General features: G+C 31.5%; 1 protein-coding gene across 5 annotated transcripts in view; it reads right to left on the reverse strand.

Moving 5' to 3' along the window:
* LOC145334274 (glycerol kinase 3-like) overlaps positions 1 to 19,236 on the reverse strand; it is a 159,711-nt gene that overhangs the window by 43,363 nt on the left and 97,112 nt on the right. The window lies entirely within an intron of this gene.

Consider the following 19,236-nt stretch of genomic DNA (forward strand, 5'->3'; position numbering starts at 1 on the left):
CTGCAAAGGGATGAAGAGAACATTAACTGAAAATTATACTGGTACCCAAAGCTTTATAAACACGGTCTCTTATTAGCTTACTTAAACATAAACACTTTGGGAACTTATTTTCCAGGAATGATTTTTATCTAATTTGTCTTATCCCTTAAGCTCCCTGATTGGAACATTAACAATTTAATGAGCAATGTTGTAGGTTATGCCTGTTTTAGAACCAAGGCATTACCCCTTTTACAGTTACAGTTCAGTAACAAAATAAACCAATAAGCAAAAACTTTTATTTTATTTCTCTATCTTTATATTCCTGAGAGACTTACAGACACATAATAACTATTAATAGTCATACATAAAGTCTCGCACACTATACAAAAAATGGATTAATATTCGTACATTAAAGTAACAGGATCTGTACCGGAGGATATCGCTAACCACTGAACCGATATGGTTCTCAATGTAGCTTCTTGGAGGTCCTGGAAAGGTTTATAAATATAAGGGGTTGGGGGGTAGGGAGAAACACTCAACCCCATAAAATTGGGAGGAGGTATGAATTCAACCCTGCACCACCTTATGTGCCCCTAAAGGCCTCAAGGGGGCGTAGCCGCTGGTAGATAAAAAGTTAGGTACCAAACTGCAGTAAGTTTAAGCTTTTTTTTTCTTGCAGGTTTCTCCTCATAGAAATTAAAAACTAATATATTTCTGTTTCAAAAGACCCATATGAAGATTTTTACTGGCCATTGTACTTTTCTTTTATGCAAATCACTTCTTATTAGTATTCTAAATTGTTTCATGTGTTTCTATTACAAGCCTAGTAACTAGTACAGTCTATTTTTGTCCTTATTCTCAGGAAGGGATGGGACAGTGACACTTAAACAGTCCTACACCCCTTTCATTCTTTCAAAGATATAAGCAAACTCGAGAGAAATATTGTACAAAAATAATTTATAATTTATCATCCTATACTTGTTTCTATAATTCTATACACACTCAGGGAGGGAGGAGACATTGGGCAGTTTATTTCCCTAGTCCCCAAAGTTTTATAATAGCATTTTCTTATTCGTTTGCTCAAGAATTTTGGGGACTTTTATAAAATTTTGATTGGTCGGTTTATTAAGTTGAGTATCCAAATGATTTAACTACTACTTAATTTACAAAAGGGGAAGTGTTGTGTATCAGCATTGGGAAAGTAAGTCAATTTATCAGCCATTGTCTTATCCCTTTAAATCCCTGGTGCACATAGAAAGTTTTATAGCAAGTAAAGTTACATATAAAAGTACTTTTATATAAGCCTTAAAATATTACGGTTATACATAAGTATATTTTATTATTTTGTGCCATTTTTTCTGACATTTTTTAAAGGTTAAGCTAAAAATTAATATACTTTGAACCCCAAAACAGGTAAGATGTCCAGAGAAAGAGAGGCTGTTTAATACACTAGTTCTCAAAGTTTTATAATAGCGTTTTCTTATTAGTTGTCTAAACAACAGTTTGGGGACTTTTTGGATTAAGTTATGTGTTCCAAAGTTTCAACCACTAATTTTAATCTACATAACGGGTAATTTTGTGAATTATCATTGGGGATGTACATCAATTCATTGGCCAGTATCTTATCCCTTTAGATCCATGTCAGATTTTAAAGTGTCTATATGTTCCAAAGAAATGCTTACAGCTGTAAACTTACCCATTCCATACCCCTCATATGTGTTACATCAGTGGTTATAATAGCTATTTAACGCATCGTATTATAGACAGCTTTCCGCGGATCTTATGATTTATATATTATTACTCGTGCAAAAAAATGGCTGTAATACGTAATTCATGATCTTTGAGTATGGCTAGGAATCGGTTCTAATCCAACGGATAATAATCGGACTCGAAGCCATACTGGAATAGTTATTTCTCGCATCGTATTTTAAACGGCTTTCCGCGGATATAGAATCTACAATTATAAGATTTAAACCAGTTTTTTTAGACCGAGGTGCCGAAGGCACTGGCTTAAAAACTGGTTTTAATCTTATGATTGTACATTTTCATATTCGTAGAAAGCTGGATATAATACAATGCTAGACATAGTTTTTTTTCGTATGGATGAGAACCGGTTCCTAACCACCGGATTCGAATCAATAAGAGAAACAATATTCTCACTTATCAGGCGTATAAAATTAAATATATTGACAGACAATGTGAATTATATAGAAGCGTTGTTCTACTTAAAATGATGCATTAATCAAAGGTTTTTTTTTGCACTGCAGCACATATTGTTCATTTTATACAATGCAAAATGGCGATAATCCCTGTGAATGTATGTTTGAATGTCCGCTAATATCTTGCAAACAGCAGGACCAATCATTCAAAACGTTAGTCTAAAGCAAATTTTAGACTATTTTGATGAATGATGCCCACACCAAATGTCCTGACCATGCCTTTGATAATGACCAGGAAGGACCAGGTTACATTGGGCTGTTTATTACACTAGTCCAAAATGTCTTATAATAACGTTTTCTTATTCGTTGGCTTAATAACCTTGAGGATTTCTTATTGAATTTTGATTGGTTGGTTAATTAAGTTGAGTATACAAACGTTTTAACCACATTATGTATCACCATTTGATATTTACATAAATTCATCGGCCATTGTCTTATCCCTTTAGATCACTGGCCTTTGATACTAGTATAATGTAGGGAGAATGATTAGATGTCATTGTTTTCAAATCCTTTCATCCGGACCAAACCTGAACCTCTAAATCGGGAATGGATTTATTATTACTTGGATCTTACACAAGATTATCGTGAAACTTGTAGCGGACGAAAATAACGATCCCCTCCCTCCACCCCCTCTATACCATCCCCTCCCCACCTACTTTATGAACAAACCGACTAATAAATGACGGGGGAAATAGCAACCTAAATTGCCAGCAATTTTTCCCCTGTCATAATATTCACGTTAATTTTACATCCATTAAATGAGGCCCATGAGGTGTTTACACAAAATAATTAAAGATTGATGAAATTGTTTAATATAATTGTAACTATTAATATATTTATATTTAAATATTAACATATATTTTGGTAACTTTTTATTTGTTTTGTCTTTTTTCGGAGGTCGAGAGGGATAAGACAATAGAATTTTAGGATCTAGTGCAGTTGAATGATGGCTAAAGTTCATGGAATCCCCGAAAAAAACAAAACTTTAAACATTTTCTTTAGCAAGTTTTGAAAGATATAAAATATTCCAGTTCCTAGATATGCAGATTTGTACAATTTATATATGCCAATGTAATTGTCAGGGAGGGGACATTGGACTGTAAATTTATACAAGTACACGATGTACTTTGGGTACTTTTATTGACTTTAGATTGGTAGGTCCCAGATTATTAGTGTCCAATATCTAATTATAAAGTACAGCAAGGGTAATTTTTTGTCCATTGTCCTATCTTTTCAGATTCCAGTTTAAATTTACAAAAGTCCCAAAGCAGTGTTTTACATAAGTAAAATATATGTAAAGTTTAAATTTTTTTCAAGAAAAGCTAAGAGCTCAGACAATGAAATGATTTATTACACATCTAGAGATATATTACATAGAATAAAACTTTAGGTTCTAATGTCCTATCCCCGACATAAGGGGTTGTAATCAGGGAGGAAGGGAAAATTCGGCTGTTTTAACACTAGTTTCCAAAGTAGTATAATAGCGTTTTCTTATTCGTTGGCCTACCAACCTTGGGTACTTTCTTTGAATATTTAATTGGTTGGTTTATTTAGGTGAGTGTCCAAACTTTTTAACTATTACTTGTAATCTATAGAAGAATTAATTTTTTGTATCATCATTGGGGATGTACATCAATCTATCGGTCATAATTATAAAGAAAACTAGCTATTCCTAACATGTTTAAAGATATTCAACATCTAAGTACTAATATCAATATCTATAATACAAAGAATAACGATGTCTGTCTGTCTGTTTGTAACGAAGGATCTCGCTAACCGCTGAACCGATCGGGTTCTCCTTAACAGGGGCTTCTCATAGGACCCGGGAAGGTTGATAACTATTTTCTTGCGGGGTGGGACACCCCCAACCCCAACAAAAATTGAAAAATCCCTCTCCGAAAAAAAAATAAAATAAAAATTATTTTTAAACTAAAATCAAAATAGTGGGGTCGACAACCCCCAATCTCCCCCCCCCCCCCAATTTTTTTTTTTTTTTTAACTAAAATACGAAAAATTAGGTTGATCAGAGGCTAGGGGCGAGACCGCTAGTATTCTCATATAAAGGTCCCAGGATCTCGGTCTGTCTGTCTGTACCAAAGAATCTCACTAACCACTGAACCGATATGGTTATCCTGTACTGCGTGGCGTCTCATAGATCCTGGGGAAGGTTTATAGCTATTTTTGTGAAGGATACCACTACTCTCTTAGGAGAAATATTTCCTACAAGGGTACCAAAACTTATTCTTTTTAAAACTACAATTGAAAATGGAGGGGGAGGGGATGAATTCCCCGCCCTCACTTCAATGGTTCCTAGAGGCCTCTAGGGGCATAACCGCTAGTAAAATAAAAGCTGAGACTAAACAAAATTGTTATAATCTATACCTTACTTATGTATCTTAAATATAAGCCAGCTTATTATTTGAGGATATCTATCTTAAAAACTTTATACAATACATACATATCTATCTATCTATTTAAACCTACATATCTATCTTTCTATTTAAACCTATATATCTATCTGTTTAAACCTATACATCTGTATATCTATTTATCTGTCTATTTATCTCTATATCTTTCTATCTACTGTAAGAAGGCAGTATAATGGTTTGGAGGCCAAACTTTATGGTAATGTGGGCTTTAGAACCCAAAGTCTTTTTTTCCTTTCAACAAAAATAATACATAGCTTAGTAAGCCAATTTTCCAGTAAGGCTTCGAAACCGATGAATATCCTTTGGATTAGAACCGCTTCTCAGCCATACCAAAGATTCATGTATAGCATCGTATTACAGTCAATTTTCCACGAATATTAAAATAATAAAAATCATGAATAAATAACAGTTTTGGGGTATAGTCCCTTTCGTGGAAACGACTCTTATGGGGCCTTTCGTCATATTTTCACAGTAAGGGTTGTCACAAAAGGGACTATACCCCGTTGTTTAGCTCGTAGCTTTATTCTAATATCAACTAAAAGCGTCGGAAATATAATGCTAGCAGACGAAAAGGGTCTCCACCACTTTGACCAGGTAGTTGTCATTTGGATAACATTGAACCGTAATTAATAATCATGATTCATTTGCTGGCTCAAAACTTTTGGGTACTTTTATTTAAGCTTGATTGGTTGGTTCAAGCTAATAATGATCAAACTTACCAACCAATAACTTTAACCTACAGAAAGGGTCATTACGATTTTAATCTTTAGGGATGTAAATCAATTTCTCATCTATTTTCTTATCCACCAAGACCCCTGAACTCTATTAACTTTATGAGGTTTTTTTTTGCTGTATTGTCGTCGGGTATCTCTTTGGGCCTTTTCAGGGATAAAAAGAGATAGGACAATGAAAAATAAATTTATAAATCCCGCCCGCCCCTATTCATATGTTATTCTTATTTATATTGGAAGAATAAAGCATTTTAGATTACTTTATATACTGTCATTGTACTTATCCTCCCTGGGGCCTTCCAGAGGCTAGGAGTTCAGGGATCTAAAGGGATAAGACAATGGCCGACAAATTGATGAACATCCCAAGTGATGAAATACAAAATTACCCCTTCTGTAGGTTATAATTAGTGGTTGAAACGTGTGTACACTCAATTTAATAAACAAACAAATCATATTTTAACAACCTCCAAAGTTTAACTATTATTAAAAAAAACTTTTGGGACAAGTGTAATAAATATCCAAATGTCCCATCCCTCCCTGTTAGAAGTTATATTTTGGGGGGAAAGAAAAAAAGAGTTTATACATATATACAAGCTGCAAGTTGAAGGGCCTTTGGGCTTGGGGTGTTTTATCTTAACAGTCATAAACTATTCTTGAAAAATTTTTAAGGCAAGAATTGTTAATTTATCGCATCGTATTAAAGACAGCTTCTAATGGATATTAAAATGAAGAGCAGTTATTGATCAGGTTAAAAGCCATACTGAAAATTGTGTTAATTTTGCGCTGCAAAAAATAAATATAATTAGAATTTTAAGGCATGATCAGATGATCTTTAACACACATACAGGCAATCAATAAATTTTTGATATATTTTTGACCGACAGAATATTAAAAGTTGTTCATTTTTTCGAGTAATGCCGTAAAGTTGGGTGCATACTATACATTTGATTATAATAACGATAAGTTTGACTTAATAAGCGCATTTGACTGGAAGATTGCACCCAACTTTACGGAATTGCGTGAAAAAAAATTATGATCTTTATTATGGCAGGTGCAATATTTCTTTCATATTTACATGAACACTTTTAGAGGCAGTGCTCAGATGGGCGTCAGCAGAGTTCTTAAGGGATAAGACAAAGGACGATCAAGTGTTCTGTATAGCAAATAATGATTAACAAAATTACCCCCTTCAGTAGTTTAAAAGTATTGGTGGAAAAGTTAAGTCCAATTTAAAGTCCAATGCCCCCTCCCTCCCTGAATTCGAGTCCTAGGCCTAAACTTGGAGGTTATTTTTAGTGTCTTAAGTGGTGGGGGGGGGGGGGGGGTACTGAGGGATGTTCTGGCCTGGCCCAAGTATCATGAGATAAATGTTTTTACAAAATAACCAAAAAAATGAACTACACTTTAATTGCGAAGCTTTTCTACACTTAGTTTATGCCAATCAACAGTCTGTAAACGATATATTGGGTCGTGAATTTATACACTAAGCCTTATGAAACGTTTCAAACATTGATACTTAAAATAAGGTACAATATTAATTTATTAAATCAATCAATTTTGCAATAGAAGTTTCGTAAATAACTAAGGATCAAAGAGGATAAGAGAAATAAACAAAATTAACCCTTTGTTAGATAAAAATCATTGGAAAAAAGTTTGAACTATTTTTATTTTTTTATGTATGAACATCTAAGCAACAAACTTTATCATGAGTCTACTCAAACATACATAACATTTAATCTGGGATCTTAAGGGATAAAACAATGGATGATAAATTGGTGTACCTACACCCCTAATAATGATAAACAAAATTATCTCATATGTAAGTTAAAATTAAAACAATAAAAGTTTGTTTAATCCCATATGTAATAAATGCCCCTATAGCTTTTTGCTAACGTTAAAAATATTGTGTTTATAAAACTATGGGAACCAGTATAATCCAGATTCAGAACCCATATAAGAAAAGAATAATAACATATGCATGTTGTAGATAAAAAGAATAATATGTCCAGTAGGGTTGTAACAGATTAGAGCCGGTTCTTAGCAATACTGAAAAATCATGCATAGCATGCAGGATTGCTTACAATTTTCCATGAATTTCAAAATAAAATTAAATTAAATTTAAACCAGTTTTGTTAGTTTCTGCAAATCGGGGCTAACAAAACTGTCTTTAATATTATGATTTTTTAGGTCCTTTAAAAAACTAATTACCTAAATCCATACAAAGCTATACAATCGACGGAATAAGAAAACTATATCTTTTAAGGCAGTTAAGAAAATTAACAAAGAAGGTGTATCAACTTTTTTTTTATAGCTAGCCGGTTCTTTTAGTAAGTAGTAGATGTAAAATTTTTCATAGAATTCAGATATGCAATCGGTTTTTTTGTAGACCTCTTATTTTTTAAGTAATTTAAGTTTTTTAAAAAAATAATTAAGTCGGTTTTAAGGTACTAAAATGCAACAAAATAAAAGAAGAAAATGGCCAGTAAGAACAAAAATAGTAAGATATTTAATTTGACACCTTACTTTTAAAATTCTGTTGAGTAATTATTGAAAAAATCTATTTTTTTAACCTCGGTTTAATAAAAACTTTAGACCTAAATATTTTCTCAAACAGACATAAAAAACATGGGTTCATATATACCTTTAGAATCAGAAAAATATTACGAATCCATTGTAAGCAAAATTGAAAAAAAGTAAAAAAATAAAAAATTAAACAAATGGCCAATTGTATTTTTTGTTCAGGCAACACTATCGTCTTCCCTTTTTTACCCCCTCTTTACCCCCTTCCCATTTTTATACTCAATTCAAGAATTAAGACGTTGCCTGTACAATATAATATGATATTTTCATATAATTCCTTTTATTGTAGTTTATATACTATATTGTAAACTTTTTTTTTCAATTTTGCTTACAATGAATTTGTAATATTTTTCTGATTCTAAAGGTATATATGAACCCATATTTTTTTACCTGTGAAATAATAAAATTAACTTCAAAGTTTTTATTCTCGTGGGTTTAAAAAAATCGATTTTTTCAATAATTACCTGACAGAATTGAAAAAGTAAGGTGTCAAATTAAAGATCTTACTATTTTTGTTCATAATGGCCATTTTCTTTCTTTTTTTTGTTGCATTTTAGTACCTTAAAATCGACTTAATTTTTTTTTTAAAAACTTAAATTACTTAAAAAATAAGAGGTCTAAAAAAAACCGATTGCATATCTGAATTCTATGAAAAATTTTACATCTACTACTTACTAAAAAAACCGGGTAGCTATAAAAAAAAGTTGATACACCTTCTTTTAAGGGAAAGCACCGATAAAAAAGTGTCTTTTAGGAACGAAAGGACCAACAGAAAGTATAAATATAGAGTAGCTACGCTACTAAAAAAAACTTAGTTTTGCGCAACACATAAAATTTAAACCAAAAGTATTTTTAGAAATTTTAGTATCAGTAATTTCAGGTAAAGTTTAAACGACATATACAAAAAAGTTTCTTGATATAACGTAGAAAATACAAAAAATACTCAAAATCGAAAAATTTACAGATTTACAAAGACAATACCTTTCTTATTAGAACCTTATAACGTTATATGTACAGCGGTACTTTACTTATAATTCCTGTCAGTCCATAAGAGGTATGAGCTGGGATCTAAAGGGATAAGACAAAGGGCGTTAAACTGTGGTACATCCCCAATTATGAAGCAAAAAAATATTCCTCTGGTAGTTTACAATTAGTAGTTGAAACGTTTTGATAGTCACCTCACCAATCAAAATTCAATAATAGTCTCCTAAGTTGTAGAACTAACTATAAACAAAACGTTAATATAAAACTTTGGGGACTGGTGTAATAAAATCCAAATGTACCCTACATCCCTGGCTATTAGGCTTGGATTTTTTCAGATTCTATTTGAGATAGGCTTCCTAATTACAAATTATTTTCAAGGATCTAAAAGGATAAGAAAATGGCCGATAATTTAATATATAAAACAAAATTTCCTATTCTGTAGATTACAATTCGTGGTTGTACACTCAACTTAAAGAACCAACCAATCGAAACACGATAATTTGTAGAGCCAACTAATTAGAAAACATTATAAAACCTTTGGGGACTAGTGTAAAAAAATCACAATGTACCTTTCCCTCCCTGGGCATGAGACTAGAAGAATATTTTCAGATTCTATTTTAGGATAGGCTTCCGAAATTACCTGTGAAGATTTCCTAATTCAATGTGCATCTACTCTATACATTAATTAGTACTCAGCATATATTTGAGAACATTTAAAAATAAGAGTGTCATCTATAATACAAAGTAGAACGATGTCTGTCTGTCTGTCTGTTTGTCTGTCTGTTTGTTTGTAGCGAAGGATCTCGCTTACCGCTGAACCGATCGGGTTCTCCTTAACAGGGTAGCTTCTCATAAGTCCCGGGAAGGTTTATAATTATTTTGGGGGAGGGTACCACCACCCTATCAGGAGAAATCGCCCCTGGAAAAAAATTACCCCTCCCGAAAAAGAGACTCCAACGAAACATAAACCAATTATTTCTGTAATTAGATATTTTAAATAAAAAAAAACATTCAAAGTGCCACTAGAGGCCTCTAGGGGCGTAGCCGCTAGTAATTTTTATATTTGAGCTTCCATAATAATTATGGATGTTGTCATCCGTGTTTTAAAAACTTTAAGAATCGATAAATTATCACATGGATGATGCACCAGATTTTTATGTCCTCTAATAAAAGGATTCTCGCAGCTAGCTACAATAACGATTCTATCCCTTTTACCCCATCCCCTCCACTCCTACTGACCAATAAAAGAGGTCCATATTAGCAATCTAAATTGACAACACTTTCTCCTGTCAATATGTCAAAATATTCAATATCCATTACTTTAAGTTTCTTATACTTGGCCAAAGCGTAGAATAATATTTTCTTATGTTTGTAGGGTCCTTATGAAGATTATTTTTATATCAAAATAAGATCTTCATTTTCAAGTAGGGTGTCAAAATAAAACAGCGCATATTTCGAAAGTGGAACAATCACAAGCATAAAGTCTGAAGGAAAATGTAGAGGCTTTGTCATTAGCCCTTTAGGACCTAAACGACCCCTAACTCATCCCCCACCCCCCATCAAAGACAAAAACAAAAACAAAAAAACATTCAAGTTTGATGTGAGTGGAATATCTCAGGGATCTATAGGGATAAGGCAATGGCCGTTTAATTGATGTACAGCCCCAATGATGATCTACAAAATTACCCCTTTTTTAGATTACAATTAGTGGTTGAAAGTTTTGAAACGTTTGAACCCTCATCTTAATAAACCAACCAATAAAAAATTCAGTAAGTCCCCAAAGTTGTAAAACCATTGATAAAAAAACGTTATAGTAAAACAGCCCATTGTCCCCTTTCTCTAAGGGAATATCTTATTGTTTTAATTATCAAAATAAAATATTGGTATGTTTGATAAAACACCTTGAGAAGGTACTTTGTTTTCTCAGAAGCAAATTCATATTTTAGTCTTTATAGCATTTTTGCTCTATAAAATTTAATTAATAACTAATTTGATGGAGTTACAGCTTTACTATAACCGCCTACTAGGTGCATGTAAGTATCTAAAACCCAGCGATCTAATGGGATAAGCCAATAGCCGATAAATTGATGTACATCCCCAATGATAATTAACAATATTAACCCTTATGTAGATTACAATTATTGGTTGAAACGTTTTATGAATTAATCAATAAAAATTTTAATAATTAACAAAAGTCTCCAAAGGTATTGAGCTAACGAATAAGAAAACGTTCTTATAAAACTTTCGTGGCTAGTGTAATAAACGGTGGAGTCTAAAAGGGTCCTGAATGTCCTGCTTGTACTGTCAGATATCTTAAATTTTTACGTGTTCCTTTTTTGACGACTTTTTATACAGTTTTGTACTATGAGAGGTGTACTTGGAATTTATAGTTGGGTGGGGAACAGGAATATAATAGTGTGTTAACACTTTATGGACGAAATGGGCAAACTTTCTATTAAAAAGTTATGAGCTATTTTTTTTAAAGAAAATTTAATAATAATGGGAATATGATATTTAAGAATATCACATTAATATTGAAAGAGGACAATGAATAGAAAATGCTAAGCTTTATAAATTGTACCTAACTGTCATGGGAATCATCATGCAAAGTTTGATATTGATGGGACAATTCTAACATGCCGAAATTAACGAAAAGAGCTAACCATTACGGACGGACCGACCCTAATTTTACAAAACTCTCTCTTATTTGACAAAAAGGCGGGGTAGTTTATTGTTTGTTTTTAAAAGCGAAGCTTTTCTATAATTAACGCCAGTCTGTCCGTCAGTCCGTCCGTAACGGTTAGCTCTTTTTGTTAATTTAGACATGTTAGAATTGTCCTAGCGATTTCAAACTTTGCATGATAATTCCTATAACAGTTAAGTAAAGATTTATGAAGAGTAGCAACTCTATAATCCTTACTAGAAAGTCCGCACGTCCAACCTTTTAAATGTTTTTTTTTATATCTTATAATCAATCTTTATATCTGATTTTTAAAAGCGAAGCTTTTCTATAATTAGGGTCAGTCTGTCCGTACGTCCGTCCATAACGGATAGCTTTTTTCGTTAATTTAGGCAAGTTAGAATTGTCCTATTGATTTCAAATTTAGGTACAATTTAGAAAGAGTAGCAACTCTATAATCATTACCAAAATTTCCGTACGTCCATTTTAAACATAATGATTTTTCTACTTTTTTAACAACAAATTTTACTTTTTAAAAGCGAAGCTTTTCTATAATTAGGGTCGGTCCGTCCGTCAGTAACGGATGTTTTTTTTTCGTTAATTTAGGCATGTTAGAATTGACCTATCGATTTTAAATTTTTCATGGTGATTCCTTTAATAGTTAGGTACGATTTAGAAAGCGTAGCAACTCTATTATTATCACAAAAATGTCCGTACGTCCATTTTAAACATAAAGATTTTTTTACTTTTTTAACAACTAATTTTTATGTGATCTAATCATCCGATTGATCTGATTTTTGGTATATTGATTCCTGGGACAACAAAGTATAATGTAATAAGCGAAGCAACTCTATAATCAAGTCCTAAAAATGTATGTATGTCCTAACATTATCCTGAATCAAGCAGTTTTTCAACAAATTTACTTACAATTTTGCTTTGACTCTTATACATTTATATTTTGATTATTCAGTTATGACACTATACAAGTGTTAATGTCCGTATGTCCTACCGTTTCAGTGCTTCGCTTTCATGGATGTTGTCATCCTTGTTTAACAACAAATGTTTATGTGATCTAATCATCCGATTGATCTAATTTTTGGTATATTGATTCCTAGGACGACAAAGTATAATATTATAAGCAAAGCAACTCTATAATCAAGTTCGAAATATGTAAATATGTCCATAAACATTATCCTGTATAAAGCAGTTTTTCAACAAATTTACTTACAATTTTGCTCCGACTCTTATACATTTATAATCTAATTATTCAGGTCTGACACTATATAAGTGTTCACATCCGTTTGTCCTAACGTTTCAGTGCTTCACTTTTATGGATGTTGTCATCCTTGTTTTAATACCGTTTCCTATTACATCTAGGTATAATGTTATAAGCGAAGCATCTCCAAAATCAGGTCCTAAAAATGTAAGTATGTCCTTAAACAGTGTCTGTATTTTAGCAGTTTTGCCTACAATTTTGTTGACAAATATACATTTATATTCTTCTGCTTATTTAGTTCTGACACTCAAGGGTTTATGTTCGTTTGTCCTACTGTTATGGAGCTTCTCTTTTATGGATGTTGTCATAATTGATTTACTGTAGGTCAGGCATTATGTTATAATACAAAGAATTTCTATTATCAAGCTTTATAATATAAGATAAAATCCTAAAACCTAATTGGACAACAATTAATTTAGGTTAGGTTAGATTTAGTCATATTAGAATAGGTATTTTAAAGAGGTACTAGCTAGGAGCATGGACTTAAGTCAAAATATATCTATTTTTCTCAACAATATTCCTAGTTTTAAAGAGTTCGCTTATCAGGCAGTCTAATTTAATAAGCTTCACATGTTTAAATATGAAATCCTTGTTATAATCGAAGCTTTTCTACAATTAAGATTGCTCCGTCTTTCCATTATTGTTCTATCTATTTCAAACTATGCATGTACAACAGTGGGAAAAGGAGAAAAGGTGTTTTAATTGAAATGAAAAAATCAATCAAAAAATTTTTAATTGATAATTTATTACCTATTCTTTTCCAATTAAACTGTAGGTAATTTTGATGAAATAAAATCTTAATTTAGAAAAGCTTAAATTAAAACAATTTTTTTATAATTTTCCCAACAAGAAATAACGTAAATTTTTCATAAATAAAGAGATGAAAAAAAGGAAGTATATGATAAAAAAAAACATTATAAGTGACAAAATTATTTGTTTATTATGATACGGAATTTCGGTTAACTATTATTATGCAATAACATTTTTTATTAAAAATATTAATATGTACTTTATTACCTTTTCATGGAAACAAAGACTAGACTGGGGGCTCTACTTATAGTCAAACAAAAAGGGGGAAATGAACCCACCATCTAATTTGTTATTTAATAGATACATTACTTACAATTTTATGATAAGAAAAGGTAAAATAGATAATTTTGAAAGCGAAGCCATTCTATAATTGGGATCAGTCCCTCCTTACGTCTGTATGTCAGTTTGTACGTTTGTACTTTTGTACATTACAAGCAGCTCTTATTGTTAATCTAGACATGTTAAAATTTCCTATTAATTTTATTTTTTCAATATCTAAGCGATTTTAGTATTTTTAGATTAAATCTTTAATAGGTTTTTTTTGGCTATTTTTATATTTTTCACATTTCCCGATTGTATCTTTTGTGGTCTGATTTTAAAAACTTCAGTAAATAAGGGTATTAAAATTGAATTTTCCATCATTGTAAGGTATCTGTAGATGACAGGGCAAGTAACTTTTTCTTATTTCACATATTTCTTCATTTCTTGATAATGATAACCCTTTGTTGGGTTGGGGTGGGGGTGGGGTTGCATTCAACGCTACCCTCTTATTATCTCAGCTCCTATTAGAGCTAGAAAGCTAAGAAAATTTGTGCATGTTCCCTGTTTAATAATAAATTTCCAACTAAAGTGAGTCAAAGTCAATTTCAGCTTCCTTCACCCTTTTATTTAACAATCTTTGTTTTAGGTCCTTTTTATTAAACAATTTTAAAAGGCTGCCATTTTCTAAATTTTGAAGCTAGAAAACTATTTTTTTTTTCACAAAATGTTATCTTTATGTAAATTTTGTATTACAAATCTCAAAACATAAATTTTGGCGGGCACAGCTGTACTTGCCAGCTGCCAGCAGCCGCAGTCATCAGGTAAACTACGGCAGATCATAATGAAATTTTATTATGTTATTAAATGCCCCCCACCCCCCTTCAGTTTTTCATGTGTAAAAGATTGAAAACCATAAATAAGTGACTTATTACATATGGATATAACATATACCAGAGACTTAAACAAAGAATTTACCTTACAAAGATACTAAATATCCTCTTTTAGTAAATCCCTATATGAATTATAAGTATAATTAAGATAAACATTTTCTTAAATATTTGCTTTTCTACCTTAAAAATAAAAAAAAATACTTTGACTGACTTATAGTCTAAATTCATTATTAAACAGTGGCCTTGCATAATTCTTTTTAGGACTCTAGCTCTGAAAAGAGCTGAAATAAAAGCAAGGGTGTTCATGCCACCCCCCTTCCCTTCCTACAGATTAGGGTCTGAAAAGGGGCCCGACTGTCAACCCTTAACGGTCAGGGGGGGGGGGGGTTGAATGCCCCCCCCTCCGGTTTATCTATCCTCTTTTCTGTGTGAGAAAGATAAAGAGCCCAAACTGTATGACTTTTATAAGTATGGGTATGACACATAACTGAGAGTTAAAACTTTTTGAATATCTCCATCCTGGCGGGAACAGGATGCCAGCAAACCTGGAAATTTCATCCAGGTAAAAAGCAAATATATTTTTGTGACTTAAACAAAGCATTTTATCTTACCAAAATACTGAAATATCCTCTAGTGATACATCCTCAGATGAAATACAGGTGTTCAAGTCAATTTCAGGTTCCAGGTATGATCCTTCAGGTCCTGATCCTCCAGGTCTCCAGAAATCTTTAAAAGACTCATGTGACCGCAATTTTTGACTTAGAGACTTCAAATTGCTTTTCTTACATGTCTACATAATGTATTAAAATTTCATAAAGATCCGCCAACATTTTCCGCCGACTGCGGCGGCTTGCAGCTACCAAGTACAGCTGCGGCCGCTAGAATTTATGTTTTGATATTTCTAATATAAAATTTACTTAAAGATAAACATTTTCTGCAAAAACATTGTTCTTCTTGCTACAAAAATAAAAAAAATACAGCTGTTTGAAATTTTTAAGTAGAAAAGGACTTAAAAACAAAGGTTGGTTAATAAAAGGGTGAAGGAAGCGAAAATTGACTTTGATTCACTTGAGGTCAGAAATTCATTATCAAACAGGGGACCTGCAGAATTTTTTTTTTAGCCCTCTAGCTCTAATAGGAAATGAGATAATAGAGGGTAGCGTTGAACGCAACCCCACCCCAACCCCAATCATAAAATCATAAAAAATGTTGTCAAAAAGAAAAAATTTGCATTTTATAATGAACGTCTGGAATTTCTGGTTGACTTTTTATATCGTACAGGCACCCTACTACTACGTTGGAAATCAATAAGACAACTCTAAAATTCCTAATGACAATAAAAGCTATCCGTTATGAACAGATCAACCAAAACGGACCATTTATAAGCTTTTTTTATTTACACAAGTATCATAAAAAATGTTATTAAAAAGTGCACATGAACGCAAGGATTTTTTATTAACAATAAGCGATAATTGTTACCAACAGAAAGGCGGACCAACCTCAACTATACAAAAGCTAAACTTTTAGTGATTATAGAAAAGCTTTCTTTAAAAAAAGTTGATTAATTTAATTCATTAAAAATGTCGCACATTACTGAGTTTGCGTTTTTTGAGATAGACCAAATTACATTCAGGACCCTTTTAGACTCCACCTAATAAACACCCAATGTCCCCTCCCTTCCCGCCAAAACAAATTACAGCTACTGCTTAACTTCAAGAAGAAAAAAATTAGAGTGAAATGAAAAATAAAAGATATTTTTGATGTTTGAAAAGTTGACCATAGTTGTCAAATTTGTCCTACGACAAACGCATGGTCTATGGTCTATGGTCATAGAGGTGTCTTAATTTTGAATCCAATATAACAACTAAATTACTGCAGGGCTTCTGTGTACCAAATATAACTTAACATTACCTAGCCTTATGTAAAAATAAACAGAGGAAAAAAAACAAAGTTTTTTTTTCAAGGGCGGGAGGGGGTTCTGTCCTAGTCAAGCAATTGAAAGAAGTCGCCTGATAATTTCAAAATTACTAAAAAGCTGTAAATAATATAATTTTTTGCTATAATAATAAAAGTTACATAGCTAACACTTCATTATTTTAAATATGCTATTATGCAAAAAAAAATATTTGTTGTTGTGTATATCAGATTTTAAACACAATACTCGAATGTTTCTAAAATATTTCTAGAACTGCAATATTATAGTAAATCTAAAGTAATATCCTGCCTATAGCCCTAATGTTATAAATTATAATAAGAAGTTCTAGGAAACCTCCTATTTATACCAGGGAGGAAGGGAGGGGTGAATTTATATTCTCTCATTAATTGGCTTCAAAACTTTTAGTTACTTTTATTAACTCTTTGTTTAGTTCCAAACTCTTCGACCAATCTTTAAATCTACAGATAGTATAATTATGTTTATCCTCATTGGGGTTATACATGAATTTATCGTCCATTGTCTTATCCCTTTATCTCCCTGAATTGTGTGTATTGTGCTGCTGTGGACACTAAGAGATATAAGTTTTCCGGAATTGTAATGTAGGGAGTAGATTTGAAATCTGCATCAAATTTTAAGGATTTTTTATAAAATTCGTTTTTTGTATAATTTTTTATCTAAAAGCGGAAATACAAATTAAGTTAATTAATTTTGGCATCCGTGATTGGTGGATTTAAAAAATCTGCGCTCTGATTGGATGTCGTACATCATTCAACCAATTAGAGCGCAGGTAGTTTAAAATCCACCTATCCTATTGGTCAAAATTAATTAACTTAAAATGTATTTTCGCTTCTAGATAAAGAATTTTACAAAAAACGAATTTTATAAAAAATCCTTAAAATTTGATGCAGATTTCAAATCTACTCCCTACATTAAAATTCCGGAAAACTTATATCTCTTAGTGGACACATATCAAAATTTTGCAAAATCTGCCTGTCAAATATTATTCATGGACACAACCCATTCCTTTACATCAAATAAATACATAGAAAGATGGATGGATGAATAGATAGATAGATAGATGGATAGAAAGATATAGGAGATGGATGGATAGATGGATTGATAGATGGATAGATAGATGAATAAATAGATAGATAGAAAGATGAATATATATGTAGATGGATAAATAAATGGATAAATATATAGATAGGTAGATGAATAGATAGATGAATAGATAGATGGATAGATATATGGATAGATAGATGAATATATAGATGAGTAGATAGATGGATAGGTAGATGGATAGATAGATGGATAGATAGAAAGATGAAAAATAAACAGATGGGTTAACTGATCTACGAACTAAATCAAACTCATAATAACTGAATAGATAAATGAATAGACAAATGGATAGAAAAATAAAGAAATATACTTTTAAGAGAATGAATAAATATAGATAAGAATAATATGTCAAAAAAGACTTAGTAATAATAATAATAATAATAATAATAATGTGTGGATTGATAGATAGTCTGACAAATAGATACATAATTTAATGACTAGGTCCATAAAAAAAGATGGATCATGAAAAGAAAACGAAGTAGTGAGTTTTGTCGTATTTTCACAGTAACTTTTGATAGGTTATTTTAGGTTAGGTTAGGTAAATGTTACTGATTGCCCCACAGAGGCTAGAAATAGGGGAAAAGCTACTGTGAAAATACGACGAAACCAGCAACTTCGTTGTTTTTCCATGATCCAAAAAGATTTAAAAATATTTTAGGATGTTGTGATATTTAAAAGTTTATCTTTATACACCAAAACAATTTTAAAATATATTTTTTGTTTTAAAATTTATATATCCGCTTTTGCAAAATAAAATATAAAAAAATACTTTTTAAACAAAGTACTTATATAGTCTAAATATTATAATTCAGTATTGCTTAGATTAGAACAGGTTCTCTGCAATTCAGAAAAAAACACGTATAGCATCTTATTACAGACAATTTCCCACGAAAAGTAAAAGTAAAATAATGAAATTCAAATCAGTTTTGTTATGCCGTTCCTTCTGCCATTGGTTTAATCTTATTTTTTTTCATTTTAATCGTGGAAAGCTGTCTATAATACGATGCAATAATAACAGTTCTAAACAAAGTACTTATATAGTCTAAATATTATTTTCCAGAATTTTTAAATAATTTTCAAACTTATATATTTCGTAAAAATATTATAATAAAAAAAAAGTTTTTAATAATTTTCGTCAACAAATTCAAATGCTTTACAGACTAAAACATGAATATCTTTTTAATTTGGTAAAAAGGTTTCGTGATCTTTTCCTTTTATTTTAACTGATTTATTCAGGTTTATGTTTCAGAATCTATTTACCAAAAAGTAATAAATCAATAATCATCCTATATACTAACACAGAGCCCCTAGATGCTAGCGGCGCATCCGCTAGTAAATTATA

Source organism: Acartia tonsa, chromosome 12, assembly GCF_053477335.1.
Source record: "Acartia tonsa isolate MP-2025a chromosome 12, ASM5347733v1, whole genome shotgun sequence".
NCBI classification, from domain to species: domain Eukaryota; kingdom Metazoa; phylum Arthropoda; class Copepoda; order Calanoida; family Acartiidae; genus Acartia; species Acartia tonsa.